At 41.3% G+C, this 23,241-nt stretch overlaps 1 long non-coding RNA gene across 1 annotated transcript; it reads right to left on the bottom strand.

Annotated features, from left to right (window-relative positions):
• Window positions 1-512: 512 nt before the first annotated feature.
• LOC124273112 lies at window positions 513-10,329 on the bottom strand. The gene is made up of 3 exons (XR_006897552.1): window positions 10,219-10,329; window positions 1,383-1,423; window positions 513-760 (listed from the first exon to the last, which is right to left on the bottom strand). It is a non-coding gene; the product is annotated as an uncharacterized LOC124273112 (long non-coding RNA).
• Window positions 10,330-23,241: the final 12,912 nt, after the last annotated feature.

Below are 23,241 nucleotides of genomic sequence, written 5' to 3'. Positions count from 1 at the left end.
ATGTTTCCAATAGCTGGATCAGAAGAGGCAAAACCAATCAGCAATCCGGTAAAAAGGGCAGGCACACCCATGACAGTGAACAAACTTGCAGACTGTGCAGGTGTACTGCCTCTCGATTCAGCAAAGTTTGGTAAATGAACCATGCAGGCTGAACCACCAAGAGACCAGAAAATGATACTGAGCAGATACAAGAAAAATCCATTTGTGCAGAACAAGGCTACACATTGAGGTATTAACCTACTCCGTGAGTTTTCAGTTGTTATATGCGAGCTGTGTTCAAGCAGAGATTCTGCCGTTTCATTACCTTTCCCAAGACTGTTTTCTTTAACAATCCGAAGCAAATTAGCTGGAGAACATTGGTTCTCGTCACGCCTATCAAACTTGATGGTCGTATTTTCTACAGTTAGAACATCATGTTGTGATTGCATCGTCATTGTAGGCTCTCCTTGTGCATCACAAATATCCTCTGTGTCTTCTTGGCGCTGGGCAAGATCTATTGACATTGACTCCTCTTGCATCAGAGTAGATGATGGTCGAATTAGAGCTCCAACTAAGCACAAATTGAATGTAATGGCACCCAAAATAAGCAACGCGCCGGATAAAGTGTACATCTCCAACAGCTGAACTGTTAATGGTCCGATTACCAGCAGTCCTACTGCACCTCCAGACATGCAGATACCGTATGCCACTGGGAGTCTCTTATTGAAGTAGTTGCTGGGGGCCACGCCACTCACGTTAGCAGCCAGACCACAACCTAAACCTGTGGACATAGATACACACGTTCGCAGGTTGTGGAAGCATACGCCAATGAGTTATTACGTGTAAATTTGCAGAATAACCAACGAGGTACGAGTAATTACGGAAAGTGTATCACGGATAAGAGGTTATAGTCCCAAGCTTTAAGACGTTATTAACTTTCAAGGTGACAAATGGTCAGCCATGTTTACAAACGCAAATTTAGTTGTAACTTTTTCTAATTACTTTGATCGTAAACTGAAACTCCTGGGAAATGAATGTTGGAAATGACTATAATGTGAAATATTGGTGATCAGAAATTATTTTCCTGTCTTGTAAATCGCGAATCAGTGAGACTGTTGTAAAATATGCGAAAGAATGCACTGGGTTTGGGAATGAAGTCAGCGAGAGAGAAATAGTTCTGTCGTCCAATGAAAATACATCTTTGTTTAACTGTCTGCTTCGAGGATCATTCACTAACTGGACGCTGTGCAAATATGAAAAAGATACGAGTTCCCACTGCATTTTAACCCATGTAGCTAGAAACAAAGCATATAGCTGTATTTTGTTTTGAAACCATGAATCAAAGTGTCACATTGACCATACTGTACGAGTCAAGTATACACAGCAAGCATGTTGAATCTTACCTGCTATGACTCCAAACGTAAGGATCAAACCAGTGACAGTCCTACAAAAAGATGCAGCTGTCAGTCCAAGAAACATCAGCATTCCACCCAGAATACCTGTCCATCGGTTTCCAATTCTGTCTTGAATAATTCCTGCTAATGGGCCTGAAAAAGTCATTAGTTTGGTATGTTTGTAGCTGTGTGTCCGAATTTCATTTGAAACATTTTGTTCTTTGAATGAACCATGTATTTCTTTCATCTTTCCACAACAGACTTTAGTAAATAATCTGCATATTTTGCGTTTTTCCTTCCTGTGCTAAACTTCAACATGGGAACTTCAACATTATTTCCTGGTTGAGCATCAAACATTGCAGACAAATGTTTCAATATACGGATGAACAGTCATTACGTGAGATACCGAACGTGTGTCCCTAATATGTACACAATGATCCTGAGTAGTGTGTGGCAAAGACTGAAGTAACACTAAAGTCTTCCGAGTCTTGCAGACTGTCGGTTCTTTAGGAACCGCATAGATACGTATGCCTGCTCAAATCAATCTTTATTCATACTGAATGCCACAGGCCCATAGTATACAAGAACACAATATCATAGAAAAGAATAATATAGTCACATCACAATATGTCATATCACATCAAAATGTATCACATTATATAACATCGTATTACACATACTTTGTCGTATCACATCATATCATAACACAGCATATTACATCCTATCATATCATACCATGTATCATGTCATACCATATCATATAATATCGCACCATATCATATCAAATAACAATATGAATACATACATTCTATGAATTATTATGTTTAATTCTTAGAGACATTGCCTGATAGATAAAGGTTGACAACTTACGTATAAGAACATTGTCATCAGTACTCATTAACAAAGTAAATTTCACCCTGTCGGGATATACAGACATTTTTTTTTTAACTCACAATAGAATGGGCAAATTAAGAGGAAGTGATATTCATCTTCTACACAATATTAAGATCACAAAATGTACAGATTCTATTTTCTCTCTCTATTTTATTATATCTCCCCGTTTCGATTGCCAAGTCATGTGAGGAACACCTAAACCGAGCAAAAGCCTTTCGAAATTTCTTGACATTTTAGTGAAAAGCAGACAATTCTCTCTGTATATATGGGATTGTAAACATTCTATAATAGAAACATTTAATTGACAATGACAGTGCTACAACTACATTCTTGTGTATATATATCTTTGGAGCCGCTTTGAGTAAAATTATTCACAAGATTTGTATGAAGTCAACATTTTGCCTTTGCCATACCTCCCCAAAACCTATTGGCCATTTAACAATTCTCCAGTGTTAGCGAAGATCACCCAGTTAGTCTTTCCGTTTGTTTAATCGTACATTAACATCATATCCTTAACTTGCTGTCTAGGGTATCCAGATGGCATATATAACAGACATCATCAATATTTTATTATTCTAACTTTGATAAATATGTGTATGGGGGAATCTTCCACAATCTCCATATACCATGGCATTAGGTGTACTTTACTTTCACTCCTAAAATGTCTTGCAAGTTATATATAAATGTAATTTTTAAACTTATTGTATCTCACGGTATGCACCATCTCTCTCTTCTACGACCATGTTTGGAAACGTGCTTAATGACTAGTTGAGTCAAATCTAACTGGCTCTGACCCGCCCTGACCTCTGCCCTCATTACCGACATCAGGCGCCATGTCCAATCATCCGCAAGCGTGCAGCTTGCCGAAATGATCTGCATGACCGCCTCCTACCTGTCATTCTCTTTCTTGTCCTTCCAACTTGTTGTGGACGTGTGTTTGTCTATAAAGAGTTTGATTGTGTTTTCTACAATGGGAAAATCGAATCATTATGGTTCTAATAAACTTCAAACATTGCGATAGCTGCAACAGTAATTTCTCGGCGGCAGACCCTTAAGCCTGTGTTGAGCTGTTTAGGCCAGGAGAAGCCGGTGTGAATGGTCTAGACGTTGCTGCCTTGTGTGCAAGTTACGACGATACGTTTTCGAATATCACCTGGTAGCTTGTAGGCATCTTGTCGATCCACCTCAGGGTCTGAGTAGTAAACGTCTAAGTTAGACCACGTTTGATATCTACGATGCGACGTTGAAGTCGATGAAGATTTCTTAGAGAGCGTCTGATTCCTACCTCAGTGAAAATCTGCGTCAACTCTTCCGTCCACGTTCTTATAGCCTCATTACTCTAGAAGATTCTTCACCACCACGAGTTGATGTGTTATCTACGTCTGGTATTCATCCCGGCCGTCTTTTGTGTGGTGAATGTTCCTCAGCGTCTTTACGTTTGGAGGTGGGGACTACTCATGCGGCAGCTTGTTGGTGATTCCTAACATTACATCACAAGTGAGGTTTACTTCCAGTTCGGCGCTACATCAGGAGTTACCTCACGTTTGAAGCGCAGCTTGTCACTGATCCCGTGTGTTTGCTCAGAGTGGCGCCTTTCTGCCAGTCGCTGCTTGCTTTTGGCTTCACGCTTACATCCAGGACAGTTATCTCACGATTAGAGCGCCGTTGTCCACCCGGATCCCATATGTTTGGTCAGGCGCCCGCTTCCTCCCGGTTCGGCGGCTTCCTCCTGGTTCGGCGCTTCCTCCCGGTTCGGCGCTTCCTCCCGGTTCGGCGCTTCCTCCCAGTTCGGCGCTTCCTCCTGGTCGGCGCTTCCTCCCAATGTTCCTGGTTCGGCTTTTCCAGTGTTCCTGGTTCGGTGCTTCTCCAAGTGTTCCTGGTTCGGCTACATCCGGTTTAGGCGCTTCCTCCCGGTTTGGCTTCCTCCCGAGTGTTCCTGGTTAGGCGCTTCCTCCTGAAGTTGTTACTGGCTTAAGCGCTTCCTCCTGGCTCCCCAGTTCGGCGTTTCCTCCTGGACTCCGGTTCGGCAGCTTACTCATATTGACTTTGGTTCGGCTTGCTCCTGTTGTTCCCAGTTCGGTAGCTTCAGCATGGTTCTTTTAGTTCAGCACTCACTCCAGTCTTCCTGGTTCAGCACTTACCTACAGTATTACCCGGTTCAATGCTTCACTCCACCAGGGTTATTGTTTCTCTGCTCACTCATGCGGTGCTCCAGGTTCAGCGCTTACTCATAGTGTTCCTGGTTCAGTGCTGCCTCATAGTTCACTGGCTTCTGTATTGACTCATGGTACAATGCTTCCTCAGGTTTCAGCTTACTGCCAGGTGTTGGCGTCAGCTAGGTCCTCAGTTCAGCTCTGGAGTTCAAAGCCACGGGATCCTACGTCTGGGGTTTCTGTTTAGTTTCCCAACAACGTGATATTATCATCCACTGGAAGGGGACTTAATCTTCCTCAAGTTACCAAAAGCCTTATCCAGAGACGCTGCCAATTGGAGTGATACACGGTCGAGGTGGGAACGTGATGGAACCAAAATTACCTGGCTTCATATCAAAATGGATAATACATCACCCGACGAAGTACTACGCTATATACGGAGGTTATCGGCAATCCTGACGAGTAGTTAAGGTGTGTCAACAACATCCATGTTACCATCCGATTGGGACGTACCATCCGAAGATAGAGATGACGTCATTGAACGATGAACCTCCTCTAAAATAGAACTATGCTAGACCAGTGATAACTGTCAAGCTGTCTCCTTCCTCACAAGAGTCAAGCACGCTGAGGTAGAAGTTCTGCAATGGGAGTCGTAGATGAACTTGTAGTTCTCTAAGAACCTTTATGTATTCAACACAATTGGTTATTTTATGGCGCTTCATCGAGACCGATGACTACAGTCTACAAGTAACAGCGTTAAGCAAGTATGAACTTCAGCTGATCATCTGTATAAGATGACGATTATATTATCTTCAGTGAAGAAGGAAACAATCACAACAGCCAGGGAGACAGTCTACTTACATCGGTATTACGCAGCGATATCGTTCGCGCGTTTTCCACTCAGCCTGCTATACACGTGTTCACTCGTGCAACTCCGGGAGATTACGGACAAGGCCTAGTGTTGATGAAGAAACCAACGACTGCACAAGATTTTACAAGGACCTTTTTCCTGCAACACCGGTGACGTCACATCGCAGGAATCTGAGATGAATCAAATGCTGCAATTTGATTGGTCCATGAGAGACAACGCCCTACGCAGAAGTCTGGCATAGCTCACATACCAGGAAGTCGTCTACAGGTGTAAACAACTTTTCAAGGTGGGAGAAAGGCTCCATTTACAGTCAAGTTAGCAGGGTACAGCGTGTTTCGACTGTCTTCACGGGTCATAAGGACCTTACCTGTCAGCAGATTGGAGATTGTTTATCCGGCGATTTGCAGCAACATACGTTTGACGATTTTTTGTTCGAGGCAGCCAGTCTACTATAAATAGACTTCATAGCGATGGCAGTTCCAGGACATCTAGAGACGACGAATTATGCATCATCACTGTACTTTGTTGTGATTCTGGGGACATACTTACCTACAACGTAGGATATGAGCAGATTTTTGGGAAGATGTTCATCTCACCATAGAATCGCAGGGTCGTCTCAGAGGATCGTTGGGTCAAGATACAACAAATGATATCTCAAGCACTACTCTCTCCGTTACCACTACGAAGTTGGCAGATTCTACTTGGTCTTCTCACGTCAGCACAAGACATTACACAGAGGAAGACTACAACTGCGCCCACTACAAGTGTTCGTGAACGCTCATCTAGACAGTCTGGACTCCTTCGGACTACAGGACGGGCTGAAACCATATCTTCTATGGTGGACTCGGAAGTCGAATGTTTGTGGAAGAAACTACTTATCAGAGCCGGAGTGCAACACTCATCTCTACATAGATGCATCATTTCAAGGATGGGAAGCCCACCTCGACAACGAAGTGGCAGCAGGGAAGTTGTCGAGTCAGGAACAGAGTCTGCCGATCACCATGCTCGAGATGAAAGCAGTAATAAACACATTATTACACGGGTCTAGCATACTAAGGAACGCACAACTGATGATCCATACGGACAACTTCACAGTGGCGTTCTACATCAACAAACAAGGACCAACAAGGTTAAGAAATCTTGTAGACCTCAGCTTTCATCTGTTCAGCATACTAGACAACCTGAACATCGACATAAAGCATGGCACATTCCCTAAGCAAAGAATGTGATAGCAGACGCCTTATCTCGTCCAACACAACCATCCCCAACGGAATGGATGTTAAATCCAGAAGTCTGCAGATGCATCATACAGAGGATAAGATATCCGCTGATAGACCTGTTTGCTACAAACTTCAGCAAACAACTACCAAAATTCGTCTCTCAGGTTCCGGATCCACAAGCATGGGCAACAGATGCTCTAAGCATCTCCTGGGAAGGACTAAAATGCTTACGCGTTTCCACAGATGTTACAGAAAATCAGGCAGACAAAGAAGCTGCAACTGATTTTGGTCGCGCCCTACTAGCCAGAGAGGTTATGGTTTCCCATCCTCATACAAGTACTAGGAAGTCCAACCATACAACTCCGAGAGTGGCCGAACCTACTAATTCATCCGCACACCAAGCAAGCACACGGGAATCCAACAGTATTCCAGCTACACGCTTGGATCATATCAAGACTTGCTTGAAGAAAGAGGATATTCCGCCAGAGCAGTGAAAGCAGTCACACTAGCTTTATGTAGATCAACCCACAACTTGTACGACAACAAGTGGCAAAGTTTTGAGAAATATACATTGAGGAAAGGCTTCACGGCGATGAAAGCAACACATCCTAAAGTGGCGGAATACCTTTGTCATCTAAGACTAACGAGGCGGTTAATAGGTTCAACACTCCTTACATACCTAGCGGCCCTCAGCGCGGTTATCACCATGAAGACGGGTATTAAGCTGACCAAAACTCTGTTTCTGGTCGCCTTGGCAACAGCAGCTCGGATGTCAGAAATACATGCTCTGGACTTCGAACGAATACGATCTGATGCACATTGCAATATCATACATCTGGGATTGAGATGGGATTTCATAGCAAAGAACCAACTGCCCGGTCAGCTAGACAGACAACTCCACATCCCAGCACTCTCGTCAATCCTTGGGGCACAGGATACTCATGATCTATCCTTATGTCCAGTCAGAGCATTAAAAGTCTACCTACAAGGTCTAAGATGAGGAGACGAAAATTCAAGCGCCTTTTCATCCCTCTATCTACGGAGACACCTACAGAAATCTCACGTACAAAAATATCATTATGGATGAGAGCCGCCATCTTAACAGCCTACACAACAGCAGGACTTGAGCCTCCACAAGCCTCCAATCCTCATGAAGTCAGAGCACTGGCATTGACACTTGCTCTACATGGAAACTGTTCCATCTCGACAATAATGGAGGGCTGCTATTGGAAGTCAGAGACGGTGTACTTGCTCATCTCACGTCAACTGAATATGAACCTATGGAGGAGAAGATTTCGAACATGTCTCCTTTAAGACCTTTGCTCTTCGCCTTGGCTGCAGCTGCCCGTATCTCCGAGTTGCATGCTCTTGATGTTTCTCGGGTACGGTTTGGAAGGTCTAGACGTGTGAGAGTTTTCCTTGGTTTGCGGTGGAATTTCCTTGCCAAGAATCAGTTACCAGGACAGCCGGATCGCACATTCACGATCCCACTGTTGTCCACTATCATGGGCCCAGATGACATTGAAGATCTTTCGTTATGCCCGGTTTGAGCATTACAGATTTACCTAGCTGCCTCTGAGGACCACTGCAGGTTGCGCAAAAGACTATTTATCCCGTTATCCACTGCCTCCGCCTCGGAAGTCTCCCGTACTACCTTGGTGTTTTGGATGAGATCTACAATCCTGTGTGCATATGACTATGCGGACCTTCCTCCACCTATGACGGCGAACCCTCAGGAGACCCGGGCTTTGGCTTTCAGCATGGCGCTTCATAGCAATGTTCCCCTTCAGTCCATCACGAAGCATTGTTTTTGGAAGTTGGATACCGTCTTTGCCTCGCACTACCTTCAGAATTCCTCGGTTACAGATGTGGAAGGTCAGCATCAGTTTGGTCCTTTGGTCTTGGCGGAGCAGTTGTCATCAACCCGTGTTCGCAGATAAAGCAATCCTTTCTTGATCGGTTTACTATGTACCTAATAGAAGATATCAATGTAATCCATATCTTGGTACTTTTTTCTCTTGGGCTTAGATCATTCTCACCTATGGGAATAGGGCGTGTCAGCACTGTCATAAGTTATGACTTGATAGACTGTGAGGCAAGTCTTGTGCAACATGCAGAGATGGTCGACATTCCGCTTACTGACCTCTACTCTTTGAGCAATCACGTCTGTGAAGTGTTGATTTCCAATTACCTGTGTGGTTTTCGAAGCGTTCTGCTTCTAAGTCCTTTCTCACCTTTGGTAAGTTAGGGAGATTGGTACTGAACGTTAAACTAGTTGAGCAACCGGGCTATTCCTTCTTTCACCGCCTTCCAGCGTGTGTCTGTGGGGGATAGTTTGGAAGCAGGGACTGTCCAGATTAAGGTCCTCGACTTTAATTCACTGGGGTCACCTGATAAATCGTGGGGCGGCGGGGCCTACTGCCAAACTGCGTCCTTTTGCTTGTCAAAAGTTGAGGCTGAAAACCACATTAATTCGGGAGCGCCCACTCCCTAGAGTTTTTGTGCTGTGTAAGCCAAGGGGTTACCTGAAGAAACTGATCTCAAGTTTGGAGTTTGCATATCGGGAGTTGGTGCTTTCTCCTGGCCTCCTTGGGTTATTCGTTTTTCCCGGTGGTAGTAGTAACGGGGTAATCTGGGACCCGCCTACCAACCGTGGGATTATGCATACCGTGAGATAGGATAAGTCTAAAATTTTGATTTTTTTTTATAATAAATTGTATATTTATATACTTATCCTATCTCATGCGTTAGGATCCACCCGACCTGCCCCACATCACAGATTACTGGAAGCTCCAAGACGAGAATGACAGGTAGAGATGGTCATGTCATCATTTGGGCGAGCTGCACGCTTTGGTGGATGATTGACAGGCGTTGATGTCGGGATGAGGGCAGAGGTCAGGGCGGGTCAGAGGCCGGTTAGATTTGACTCAACTTAGCTCACAGCACGTTTCCACACATAGTCGTAGAAGAGAGAGATGGTGCATACCGTGAGATAGGATAAGTATATAAATATACAATTTATTATAAAATTTTCAATTTTCTCAATTACGTCAAAATGATTGAAACCCCATACCTCTGAACCATACAACAGAATAGGAAGGACTTTTGTGTCAAATATTTTTAAAAAGGAATGATAATCAATATCTACAAGTTTGTGTATGCTTTTGAGAACCCCAATAAGTACCTTTTTGGCTTGTGTGGAACAATATTTAGCATGTGCTGAAAAGCCAAGACGATTAGTGAAGTAGACTCCAAGGTACTTAAATGATTGTGTGACTTGGAGCGTCTCTCCTTTATAATACCATTTTCCCGTTTTAGATAGTTTGCCCCCATTTTTTAATACAACTATTCTCGTTTGCTCAAATCAATGCCAATAGGTATCACTAAATTGCCCAATCAATCTACCTGTCAATAAAGTACATCTAGATGCACAATACATAGTTCCTATGTTTCTGAAGCTATCATTATATAATAAAGCATTAAAAGATACATTGAACAATAATGTAATGCAATATTGCGCATTTGCTCTCCGTGGTGAATGAGGCGCGAAGCCTCAAGCTTGGGAACAACAGAATAAACCGTAAGGATGTGAATTACCTTCTCAAACGAGATTTCCACACACGTTGTTTAACATTCGACCTGAAACTCTGCTCTGCTCAACTGACAGCTAAGACGTATGGTTGTAGCCCTGAAGCAAGCACACTTACCGCACATTGAGAACGTTCCAAGTAATGTTGACCCTACCCACGATACTTTGACCAAATCGCCATCAACCTCTTCCAGAATGGCCGGTGTAATGACCCCAGGTGAAGAGTTTACAGTGCCACAGAACATCTCAATTGCAAAGCAAGCAACACAAACCACCCATGCATAGCCGCGATCAATGTCCTTTCTTTGGCGCTTCATGGTTCTATTTTCAAACTGACATCCAGCGTTTTGTCCTTTACTCATGAATTCTTCTTCCTCAAAACGTGAGTTAGGTTTGCATCTACTTTGTATAATATTTTTGGCGTTTCAAAGTGGTTCCTGCAAAACAAGCAGCATCTGTTCCACAAATAAAAAGGTAATACGACACGACGTTTAGAAGAGAGTTGATTTTTTTGTACATTTTCAAACATTCATTTGGTGATATTTGCATTTAGGCCTCGTTTTGGAACGTTTGAGAATGTTCACATCTTCATACATAAATAGCCATGCCCTTCCATTATCTTGGAAGCTGCGTCATAAATCTAAACTACATCAAAGTATTGACATTAATGGAATACTTTGTACAGTACTGTATATCGTACAACGGACATAACTGTATGGTAGCTATTGTCGAGCCTCAATGTCGGTAGTTTCAGCGTTGTACGTTTTGCATGACAGAGAGACACAACGTCTAGTAGTTAAGGAAAACAAGAATATTATTTAAACAATTTAGAGAACAAGACAGTAAACTTGGAAGTGATGTCTTTGTACATTAAAAGCCTCAGCCCCAAGAAAAGAAAGAAAGAAAACAAATCCCCCCCACAAAACCCCACTATGATGCCTTCTCCATGCCATTGCGAATCACTAGTGTACTGAACTGGGCGCTGGGTTTTGACATCAGTTTACAATATTCATAAAGGGGGCGGTGGGGTAGCCTAGTGGTTCAAGCGTTGGCTCGTCACGCCGAAGACACGGGTTCGATTCCCCACATGGGCACAATGTGTTAAGCCCATTTCTGGTGTTCCCCGCCGTGATATTGCTGGAATAGTGCTAAAAGCGGCGTAAAACTAAACTCAGTCAGTCAGTCAATATTCATAAAAGCTTACAATACCAAATAGTAAAGTATGTTTACGTCTACTATGTATATTCCAAATGCCTGGAGATATGTATCACTGACACATGTTTCCATTACCATTTGACCATGTATAAATAATCACTTTCAAACCCTAAACTTGTAATTTACATAAAATTGATCATGCAAAATACATCCATTCCCTACAGTTTAAGCACCATTACGAAAGAATATAAATATTTCGTTTCATGAATATACAATTCAATCGCTTAGCACATAAGGACAATTTCACATTCCAATTTGGTCAATGTGGTCAATGACGCTTAACAAGTTTCCGTGTCACCGCTACCAGGAGGAGGGTGACGACTGGAAAAAAATATTACCCGCTGCCACGGTAACCGCCAAACTCTCCGCCCAGAAGCTGTATCGCTAACAATCGTGTGACGTCATAATATGACGCATGCAGGGCCCGGAGTTCGAAACCGTTCGATTAGCTGTTTGTGAGTTCACTATGTACAGATTTATTTTACTGACTTCCACTGCTTATTTAAACTATTATATACATTGAATCATTTGCACACTCAACTTAAACATAATTAACCATTTTATAGCAGTTTGAAGCTTTTCAGTATATGTTTCGCTGATTTTAAAAATCCAGTCGAGAGGCATACGCCATTTTGCTTACATGTCATATAGTCGGTAGCGATGTTCAAAATAGAATAACATGATATTTTGTACATTTAACATGGTGGTGTTTTAAATAAGTTGTATGCTTCTGCCTTGGGTAATACGGTCTGATGTATGCCTGTTCGTGGCAGTGTCATCCCTCGCCTACCGGCTCGGATGACACTGCACAAAGAGGCGTGCATCAGACCGTATTACACTCGAGAGAACTTATAATGTCCGGTGTATGAGTGAGTGATTGATTGAGTTAAGGTTTCCAGTCACATCGGCAATATTTCAGCCATATCGTGACTAAACACAACTTATAATTGCATAATAAATCATGCGAAGGACAGTTAAAAAAGCTAGAATATGACATATATAATTATATAATTAGCATGAAAATCTCAACTACCTTAACTATGAAAGACAATACAATATAAAAAGGGCTATAGATCGCCAACAACTGAAGGTAGATCCCATACTAGGGACCATGGGGAATTACAGTGCCTTTGCTACTTACATGGACCCTAGCTGGATTTACACCATCCCTTCAGCAATTGTAGGAAAGTTAACCCATAATTTGAAATCACACAAATTCAACGTTTAAACATCTGGTAAGTTTAAATATACTTTGAAAGTGTTAGGACTTACGTACCCTCTCAGGAGGACAATAATATCACGATGATTTAACCCTCTCTGAGGATACAGCCAGTAACATTCCAGTGTATGACATATGTTCTCGTCACGAAATGGCTTAAATATTGCCGATGTGACGTTAAATAATAACTCACTCACTCACGCCAGTGTATGATGCTACATTTATAGCAGTACACGTCATTGAATTAACAAGTATTCTTTTAAGCTGTATTTATCAACAGTAAAACTATGTCACAGTGGGCGTAAACTGGAAATAATCTTCACATATAGTACCCATGTTGGAAATCGAATCTTATTGAACTTGGTTGCCTTAAGCACGTTACGTGATAAACAAACTCACATCGATACTACAATGTATCAAGACCCCAGGCTCCATCAATGAGAGATCCCTCCTCATACCTGAACTGCGAAATCGTTTCAGCATTTACATACGATCCCAATCAAATATCATATTTGGCATCATAAGGTGAATACTCACTGTCTGAATGTTTTCAATATCGATGTTGTGGTTATGTTAAAGGCGTCCTTGTCCAGTGTTTTTCATTTCCCTTTCCTCCTTTCACTTTCTTTGTTATATGTTCCTTGTTTAATGTACAGTGTTTGTTTCACATACAGATCTGGTTTTAAATAAATAGCTTGTTAAAGCGATAAAGACACGTTTTCTCGAACCCATACACACCGCATGCTGCAGCTAATGAAGGGTGTCTTTTGTTTGTACATATACCATATACCTTTTGTTTGTACATAATCTACCATGTTGACCTATTCCTTCCATCTGTTCGTTATGCTTTTAGAGGAGCAGACATTTCTCATGAATATTGAAAAGGGTTTGTTTCTAGCATTTAAATGTAGGTTTAATTTCTTGACGCTATTTTGTTTTTGGCAAAACAGTGTTGTGTGAATACAATTTCACTGTTTATGACAATATTCCAGAAATACAAGAACGGACAACATCTGAGATGTGCTACAGACATTTCATCCCATTTGGGTACTAGGATGTCATAACACTTTATCACTGAGATACTCCTTTCCACAAAGAGGGCGGTGAGGTAGCCTAGTAGTTAAAGCGTACGCACGTCACGCCGAAGGTCCAGGTTTCATTTCAGCACACGGGTAAAATGAATGATGCCCATTTCTGGTGTCCAAGCTGTGATATTGCTGGAATATTGCTAAAAGCGGCGTAAAACCACACTCACCCACTATCCATGAAGACAAATGCCGAGCTTAATTCACATTTGTGGTGTTTGGGAATGTGTAAGTACCCTCGCTGTGCTGATACATTATAGTTAAAGCCTTATTTCAGGGTTATCTTAAATAAGGCAGGTACGTATACAAACTATGCTGTTATACTATACCTTACAAACTCATCAAATTACATATATGCAGATTTTTTTCCATCACAAGGGATAAGTATTTCAATGTAAAAACTGGTAAGGATCTTTTAGTACTGTTAATTTTCATTTAATTATGGAATTTTGAAAAGAAATAGAATTATTAGATACATTTTTATCAATAGTTTGTAAGTAGATATATATTTTATTATTGGTAGTTTGGATTAGTAACTGAGATTATTAGTGGCTGTACCCCCAAAGGGGGTTGAAGTATTGTAAAATTATTGTCCCCTGAGAGGGTATGTAAGTCCCAAAATAGTTCAAAGTTATTTTAAACCTACCACTTTTTTTAATCGTAGTATATATGTTATTTTTAATTTATGGCTAGATTATCTAAAATTGCCAATAGCTGAAGGGATGGTGTAAACCCAGCTAGGGTCCATGCAGGAAGCAAATGTACTGTAAGTCCCCATGGACCCTAGTATGGTGATCTACCTTCAGTTGTTGGCGATCTATAGCCCGTGGTTTATAGTGTACTGTTTTCTTCAACTAAAATGTTTCAGATTTACATTCTAGTTTTATATTCATATCTGTGATACTCTAGGATTTTTACTGTCCCTTGTCGACAGATTTTACTCTTTAAAATATTTTCACTTGTATTGTATAAATTGTTTTCGTCACGATATGGCTGAGATATTGCCGATGTGACGTTAAATATCAACTCACTCACTCATTCACATATATGCAGATGTATTAATTTCAGCCTAAGTTTTATCCTCTCTTCCTCTATACGTCTCTCTCAAAAGTTACACCAGCACATACCTACCGGCAGATACGATTTATCACATACAAACGATATATCACATACATACTTACTTTACAAGTTCCAAACAGAGACAACAGGTAAGCTACTTCACATACGTACTTCAGTTTACAAACCCCATTCCAGACAGCAGATATGATCGTTCACATACATACCTCAGTTCCCTATTTCCATACCAGACAACAACTACGAATTAACACATACATACCTCAGTTCCAATACCCATACCAGACAACAACTAAGAATTAACACATACATACCTCAGTCCCCCAATCCATACCAGACAACAACTATGAATTAACACATACATACCTCAGCCCCCAAACCATACCAGACAACAACTATGAATTAACACATACATACCTCGCTTCCCAAAACCCATACCAGACAACAACTAAAAATTAACACATACATACCTCAGTCCCCCAACCCATACCAGACAACAACTAAGAATTAACACATACATACCTCAGTCCCCCAACCCATACCAGACAACAACTAAGAATTAACACATACATACCTCAGTCCCCCAACCCATACCAGACAACAACTAAGAATTAACACATACATACCTCAGTCCCCCAACCCATACCAGACAACAACTAAGAATTAACACATACATACCTCAGTCCCCCAAACCATACCAGACAACAACTACGAATAAATACATACATACCTCGCTTCCCCAAACCCATACCAGACAACAACTAAGAATTAACACATACATACCTCAGTCCCCCAACCCATACCAGACAACAACTAAGAATTAACACATACATACCTCAGTCCCCCAAACCATACCAGACAACAACTAAGAATTAACACATACATACCTCAGTCCCCCAACCCATACCAGACAACAACTAAGAATTAACACATACATACCTCAGTCCCCCAACCCATACCAGACAACAACTAAGAATTAACACATACATACCTCAGTCCCCCAACCCATACCAGACAACAACTACGAATTGACACATACACACCTCAGTCCCCCAACCCATACAACACAACAACTACGAATAAATACATACATACCTCGGTTCCTTTACCCCATACCAGACAGCAGGTACGAGCTGTGACATAATACCATATTTGCCGTACACCGCACCAGACAGCAGGTTGACCTGTCACACATATAAATTATCTGTCACTCGTGATTACATGTACGTCAAATACATGTACAGTCATACGAGGTCACACACACGCTATGCATACATGGATAAAACCTTGACGACTTAAAGATGAATATACTAAGGCCTGATATATACACCCATATGTTCTGAAATACATACATTCAACGAATCTATTTGATATGTTCGATAGCAAAAAAACATCCAAAGCAACATCACATGGTCATGGCGGTTATTAATACTCACCGGCTGAATGTTATCGGTGTCGGTGCACTGTACCCCCGTGCCCAGACTGCATGTATGGCAGGTCACTGCAAATGCGCAGTAACAGCTGCAGTTAAAGGCGAAGGTAGTCATGCAAATCACACCTTTTTGAAACATGCACTTGGGGGACTCACCACGCACTAGACCAGAAGAAATTGACGTGAAAATAAAGTATCCTAGCTATTTGTGATAGCAAGCCAATTGTTGCAGAAATTGTTTCACAGGTGTCTATTTATCATGTGCACATAACCCAAGAAAAATCAAGAGTGAGGAAATACGCTTTTGATGGTGCCCGAAAAAGGGACCAAAGCTTTGTTTTCAGCAAACTACACAAATTTCGATTTTCCACTAGTCTCAGGATGTCGAGCTGCGGTTTTCTTTGTTGAAATATTGTAACATAGTTGATGTTCGCCTCCCTCGGTCAGTCCCCGGTCAGTCCCTGGTCAATCCCTGGTTAGGTTCTAGGCGTAATTAGCGTTGCGGATAATATACTCTAGATGTTTTGATAAGGTGAACTCGTCGCACAAGGTGAAGTAGGCCTGTCCAGTACGCTGCTCGTTTGAATATTTGCTACTACCACCAAGATCTGCACCCGAGGCGGCTCCACTCAGGCTCACGCCCCAAGCTTCGACGCTCACCTCGGCGACCCTCCTACTCGTTGCGGCGTGACTCCGGCGTGATGTTTTGATAAGGTGAACTCGTCGCACAAGGTGAAGTAGACCTGTCCAGTACGCTGCTGGCCAGAAGCGTCCGCCCAAGAAGAAGAAATACTTGTAGCGTCGACTGGATGACATCCGTCACCAGCTCTGACAAGGAACACTGTCTGTAAGGCAGTTTGCGGATTCAGCATCCCACCTGTTGCATTTGGGTTAAAATGTGTGGATCAACTTCTGTGAAAAATGTGTGGAATATGTATCATGAATACGCATCGGATATGCGATGCATTTATATATTCAGAACAATAAGCTAAGAGCCACCGGATTACAAAATGACTGTATAATTATACTCAAATATTTCTTTTCCTAAATATATGAGAACATCACTGACGGTGTTGGCGGTTGCAGGACAACCTGTCTTACAACATTTAACATTTCCAATGAACTCATTCCCTTTTTGTGCTCTTAACCCTGAAATTGTGACATAGATAGATTAAGTGTCTACATCCCCTTGAATTTGGAATGAACTGAATGTTAACCCGTGCGTTTGAAATGTTGCAATGAGGGAACCATGTCTGCATTCTTTATATACAGGCTCAATCACAGAAATAATCATTTGTTGCATAACAATGTCCAGCATAGCCAGGCCCTGGTAGACAGAGACTTAATGTGATCTTATGGTTCTTTCTCAGGACGTGGACGGTGGACAACCTGAAATTTTGCATTAGCAGGACGTGGACAGACGGTGTATCTTTGACGCGTCTGTAATTTTTTAAGGGATTAACTGGTCGGGAAGTTTCAAAATGTGAACTGTGTTATCCGGATTCTTGAACTCTGTTCTGCTTTCAGTGTTGACTGATTTCCTAAAATACGTTCACACCGATAAGTATACATGGTGTCCTCCCATTTGTGAGAACTCCCAGTTGTGAGACACATTAATTAATGGTTCAGTGCACACAGGTGGTGCTTACCCATCCCTACGATGAAAGTGGGAACAGCCCTGTTGCTGAAGAGTATCTGCGGGAGGCATAGTTCATTAATGAGTTAATTAACACAGAAGACATTGCTCGTTGAAGAGCATTTATTGTTTTCAATAGATACTGAAATACTAAAAAAGATTCTCGTGAACTTGTGAAGGCCTGCCATAATTGTGATCGGAAAGAGCAGTCAAAGGTTAATAAATACATTTGGATTAATTATATATACAACAGTTATTTCTAGATATTTCTAACACGTAAATCTGAGTAGGTAAATTAATTTCTCTTTCAAATGATCACGAAGGTATATACACAAAATGTTTATTTTTTAAAGCCATTTATCTGAGTAGGTTAATTACTTTATCTTTTAAGTTTCATTAAGTTACCTCCACAAGATTCAGTTAAATAGCTTATCCAGAATTAGCTGGGGTTAATCCATTCTATCAGATAGGGGAGTAAGGTGTGTTTTCTTTGCTAAGTAGCTACTCAACTGTCTCACAATTGGGAGTCTCACAACTGGGAGTTCTCACAAATGGGAGTAGACCGTATACATCGATGGATGATTAAATTTACTCAAACGCTTAATCAGTGTCAAGAAATTGTATTATATAATTCTGACAAAATTAGATCAATGCATTACTTTCGTTATCGCAAACGTACAGTTAGATCACAAATTTCCCAAGAAGGCGAAATACTCCAACGTGCAAGAAAGTGAGTGAGTGAGATATAATTTACAGTCACATTGGCAATATTTCAGCCATATTGTGACTAAAACAAGTTTCATATTAACCATAAATACATGTAAATTATTAAAGAAAATGTCAACGAAGGACAGTAAAAACAACTAGAATATCACATTATCAAGAATAAAACTAGCATATCTCTCTAAAATTGGACTTCAAATTAGGACAAGACAGTATAAATGGGCTATAGATCGCCAGCAACTGAAGGTAGATAACCATACTAGGGAACATGGGGACTTACAGTGCCTTTGCTACCTCCATGGACCCTAGCTGGATTTACACCATCCCTTCTGATATTAGCTATTTTGATAAATCTAGCCATACACCTGCAAGAAATAAACGAGGCCACCAGGAGCAGACTGAACCGTGGGGACATCTGCGCCACTGTGTTTGCCGACACCGAGTCTTATATATTAAAATTGTAAAAAACTTGATTCGTTTCCTAATAATTTCACAATTTGGTATTTCCCGAAGTCTTGTAGTCACAAACTTTGTCTATTGTCTGGTGTTAATTAGCTCAGTAACCCATACGCACGAAGTGGACACTTTTTCTGGGTTTTGTTTTACACGACACAGGGTGTCGACGTCCACGAGCCTTGATTTCAAAGGCTACCGCATATGTGAAAGAAATGTTGAAATATTGTAACATAGTTGATGTTCGCCTCCCTCGGTCAGTCCCCGGTCAGTCCCTTGTCAATCCCTGGTCAGCCCCTGACTGTGTCAACAAATCAATATGCAGGGGAGAAACTGCTGTGAAGTAAACCACCATGACGGCGATGGCACATTAATGTCTGTGCACTAAGTGTGACCTGCGATAAATCCGTGGTCAGTCCCCCGAATGTGTCAACAGGCAGCAAGGAACTGCTGTGAAGTAGTCCACCACAACGGCAATGCCACTTTTTATGTTTGGACACTACCTGTGACCGGTGATAAACATAATCCATGAGGAATTAACACTGATGTTTCTGACATATGTTCAGCTGGTCGCACAGCCTGTGGGATACAGATGGCTGAACCATTAATCTTGACCAAGGGGGTATATAAGGGAAGGCGGCCAGACAGAAAGCAGACCCAGAGAGGAGACATAGAGAGATCTGGACGGCAGCAGCAGAGGGAACAAGACGGCAGCAGAGACAGCAACAACACCAGCTGATCTCGGCAATCAGGCCAGGACTGCCCAAGCCGCCCGACTGCCAAGCCGCTGCTGATGTGACGAAATAAACAAGAATTTATCCACCTCTACCTCTAAGTCGTTCCTTACTTTGTTACAATATTATGTCCAAGCGGAATTTCAGCTAAACGTTCAATCTTATGTGCGTTTTACCGATGTTTTGCTAGATTAGTAGTAATGTTAGAGTTTGGCGGTGACATCAAATATTAACCTCATGGAAGGCGGGGATGAAAATAATTTTCTCAACTGAATATAAACTGGTCATGCTATCAGAAACTGGAATTCAGTTGCAACGATTACATTTTCTCAATTGTCGAGGTGTTCGACCATGTTCAAATTCCATATCATGACAACCTAACCGGAAGCGAGAAGAAACAGTTTTGAATTTCCACAGTTTATGGAAACCCTAACGTTTGTATAATAGGACATTTTGAGACTAGCATGTAAATCACTGTGTCAGATCTGTTGTCCCTCAAACGTTGCAAAAAAAGATAAGAAATACCTTTTTGTTACTGAACCTTTGGAATAAGCACATGCCTCTGAGCCCCAATCTACACAAACAATTTACTAACTTAACCAATTTATCCGACCTTACTCGTCACACAAGCATGCATGCAACATTTCTTTGGTATACGATGCAGGTAGCAAAGGCACTGTAAGTCCCCATGGACCCTAGTATGGTGATCTACCGTTAGTTGTTGGCGATCAATAGGCTGTTTTTATATTGTATCGTCCTCAAGAGTTAAAGTATTTTAGATTTAATTACCAGTTTTAAGTATATATCTGTGATAGTCTAGTTGGTTTTACTGTCCTTTGTCGACAGCTATTTACATTGATTCCCTTTTTTCATCGCTTTATGGCTGTAATATTGCCGATGCGATGTAAACTTTTAACTCACTCACTCAATCTTTGGTATACGACACGTGGGTATTGTCAGTACATTTAACCAGTACTGTAAACATATTATTATATCAAGTATACCTGATTGTGTACTTAACACACCAGATAACACTGAGCTGCTCAAGGCACGCAGATTTAGATTTAAGAGCCGTGCACACGAGTACATTTGCACTGTATCCAACTTTTCTACCAATTAGTCCAGGCAAAGTAACATTTGACTTGGAACACATTGTAACAGAAATGTTTTCACCACAGTGCATTCCTATGAGGTCCCTAGAACACCATACCAAAAGTCCTAAAGAATCAAAGAATCCAATATGGCCACCAAATATCAATTATGTATGATATATCTGCCCTCAGAAGACACATTTGAATGATTCAAGCTTTGGAACTGTTTTTTTGGCAGCAAGGATTTACATAATATATGTTGTAAAATGATTTGCTTAATAGTTCATTCCAAAAAATCCAAAATGGACGCCAAAAATAAAAAGATTCCCACATTTATGGCATTTAAACATGACATGCACGTCATTTTAAGTTCGTAAACAGAGTATTTAGATACTACAATGATTCTAGGGTATGTTCCAAAAGTATTGGCGTGAAGTTACTTTCAAAATACCAAATGTGAACTTCAGATTGTTAGCAAATTAGGCCAAAAGTATGCTACTTAGGCTGTAGTTTGAGAAATCACATTTCCCACCCTTAAATAACACAAACACAACATGTCTGAATATCAGTTTACTGATGTACATATGTTTTGATTTTTAATTGTATAAATTGATTTTGTCACTATATGGCTGAGATATTGCCGATGGGACTTTAAATATTAACTCACTCACTCACTCACTGATATACAGACATCCACAGGATAAGAATTCTAAAATAATCAGAATATTCTCTGTAACAAACAACTGATATTGAAATGAATATTTTTGATTTAAACGTCAATGTCACAATTCAAACATCATTTTCATCGTTTCCTGATAAAGCAGGCAACTGGGCATTTCTGCAAATTGCACTACGGCGTTCTCTGCATATGGTGGTGCAATGCAGATCATACTTCCTGCACATACATCTCCCTGTGTTGCAATCTTTCTTGCAACTGCAGCAAATCACATCCAGCAGTTCTGGTTGGGCTGCTGGCTGATTGGTTTGTATTGGCATACATCTTTCATCCACAATGTGCCAACATAAGTTCTCGGGTTTCAGGCTGAGATGTTTTCCCTTCCATGCCATCACCTGATAGTACACACATAGACTGTGGTAACCTGCAGCTGCTGATGTCGGTGGAAGAGTCAGTGGTTCCACAGGAGAAGTACTTTTGGATACTTTGTCACACAAAGGAATGAAGCGTTTCCTGCTTGACGCTGCCATACAACGACACTATAGCTTTCTCTTCTGCTGCAATTATATCGTCTCTGGCCACGTATTTTTCTTGATTGAAGAACTTGGGTTGAAAAGTGAAAATGACACCATGTGTCACCTCCTTTAATGCAAGACCTTTTCCCAGTCCAAACAGACGAGATGTGGTGTCACAACCTGAAATGGCGTGGATGAAGAGCAGATTTCACGAATTGTTGGAGCCAACAATCCCTTGGACTGTTTTATGTGCACAATTACCTAGGCGGATAAATTGGTAGAAAATTTGGATACAGTGCAAATGTACTCGTGTGCATGGCTCTTTAATCTAAATCTGCGTGCCTTGAACAGCTCAGTTAATGTTACAACAGGCGTTTTGTTTTTGATAATTTCTGGTGCAATGAACAGTTCATGCAACACCAGTAAATTGACTGTGGGTTATTTCGGTGATGTCAAAAACATACGCTACATGGTGGTATGTGGTAGAGTGTGTCAAGGTGCCCGGATGTGCAAGTTGATGTGAGTGAGTGAGTGCGTGAGTTTAGGTTTATGCCAGTTTTAGCAATATTCTAGTGAAATCACAGCGTGTGACACCAGAAATTAGCTTCAAATACTACAACCCATGTGGGGAATCGAACCCGGGTCTTCGGCGTGACGAGCGCACGCTTTAACCACTAGGCAACCTCACCGCCACGTAGATACATTCAAGTCCGTGCTTATCCATATAAATGTGTAATTATATGTTAAGACCAGCTGTGGCATTGCAGCATGTCATCTTACAATCTCTTTATTCTTAATATTGGCACCTTTGAAGAGCAACCTCCACGTGGTGGGTACTGGGTAATGACCCGGGAGCATATATATATATATATATATATATATATATATAAAGGTCCACAGTACCTCATTTGTGGTCATAAGAGGTAGCAGGGGTGGTTGAGGGCACACGAACCAGGACCAGATGTTCCTGTTGACAACTTGACGCGATTATTTACTGACCGCCGCCATAGAACTGGAATAGTATTGCCATCAGCATAATTCCAACTCTGCAGTGTACAGTTTTTCCAGAAATTATTGAGAAAGACCTTGTTTACTGCAACTGATAATATAATTTTAGAAATTGTGTTACATTTTGTAGTAAGGTACTCAATATGGGAGGCAACTCTTGTAGGCTTAAGAATGAACCATACTACATGAAGAGTTATCTCCCCTGGTTTTATCAGACGACTTCCTTCATTGACATGACCGATTTGCCTGCAGAACAGAAAAGAAAGCTGGTTGTAGATGA

This window comes from Haliotis rubra, unplaced genomic scaffold, assembly GCF_003918875.1.
Source record: "Haliotis rubra isolate DU_JTF1 unplaced genomic scaffold, ASM391887v1 Scf1766, whole genome shotgun sequence".
Lineage (NCBI taxonomy): Eukaryota > Metazoa > Mollusca > Gastropoda > Lepetellida > Haliotidae > Haliotis > Haliotis rubra.
Note: the sequence above shows the minus strand (reverse complement) of the source record. Positions and strands in the feature narration are given on the sequence as shown.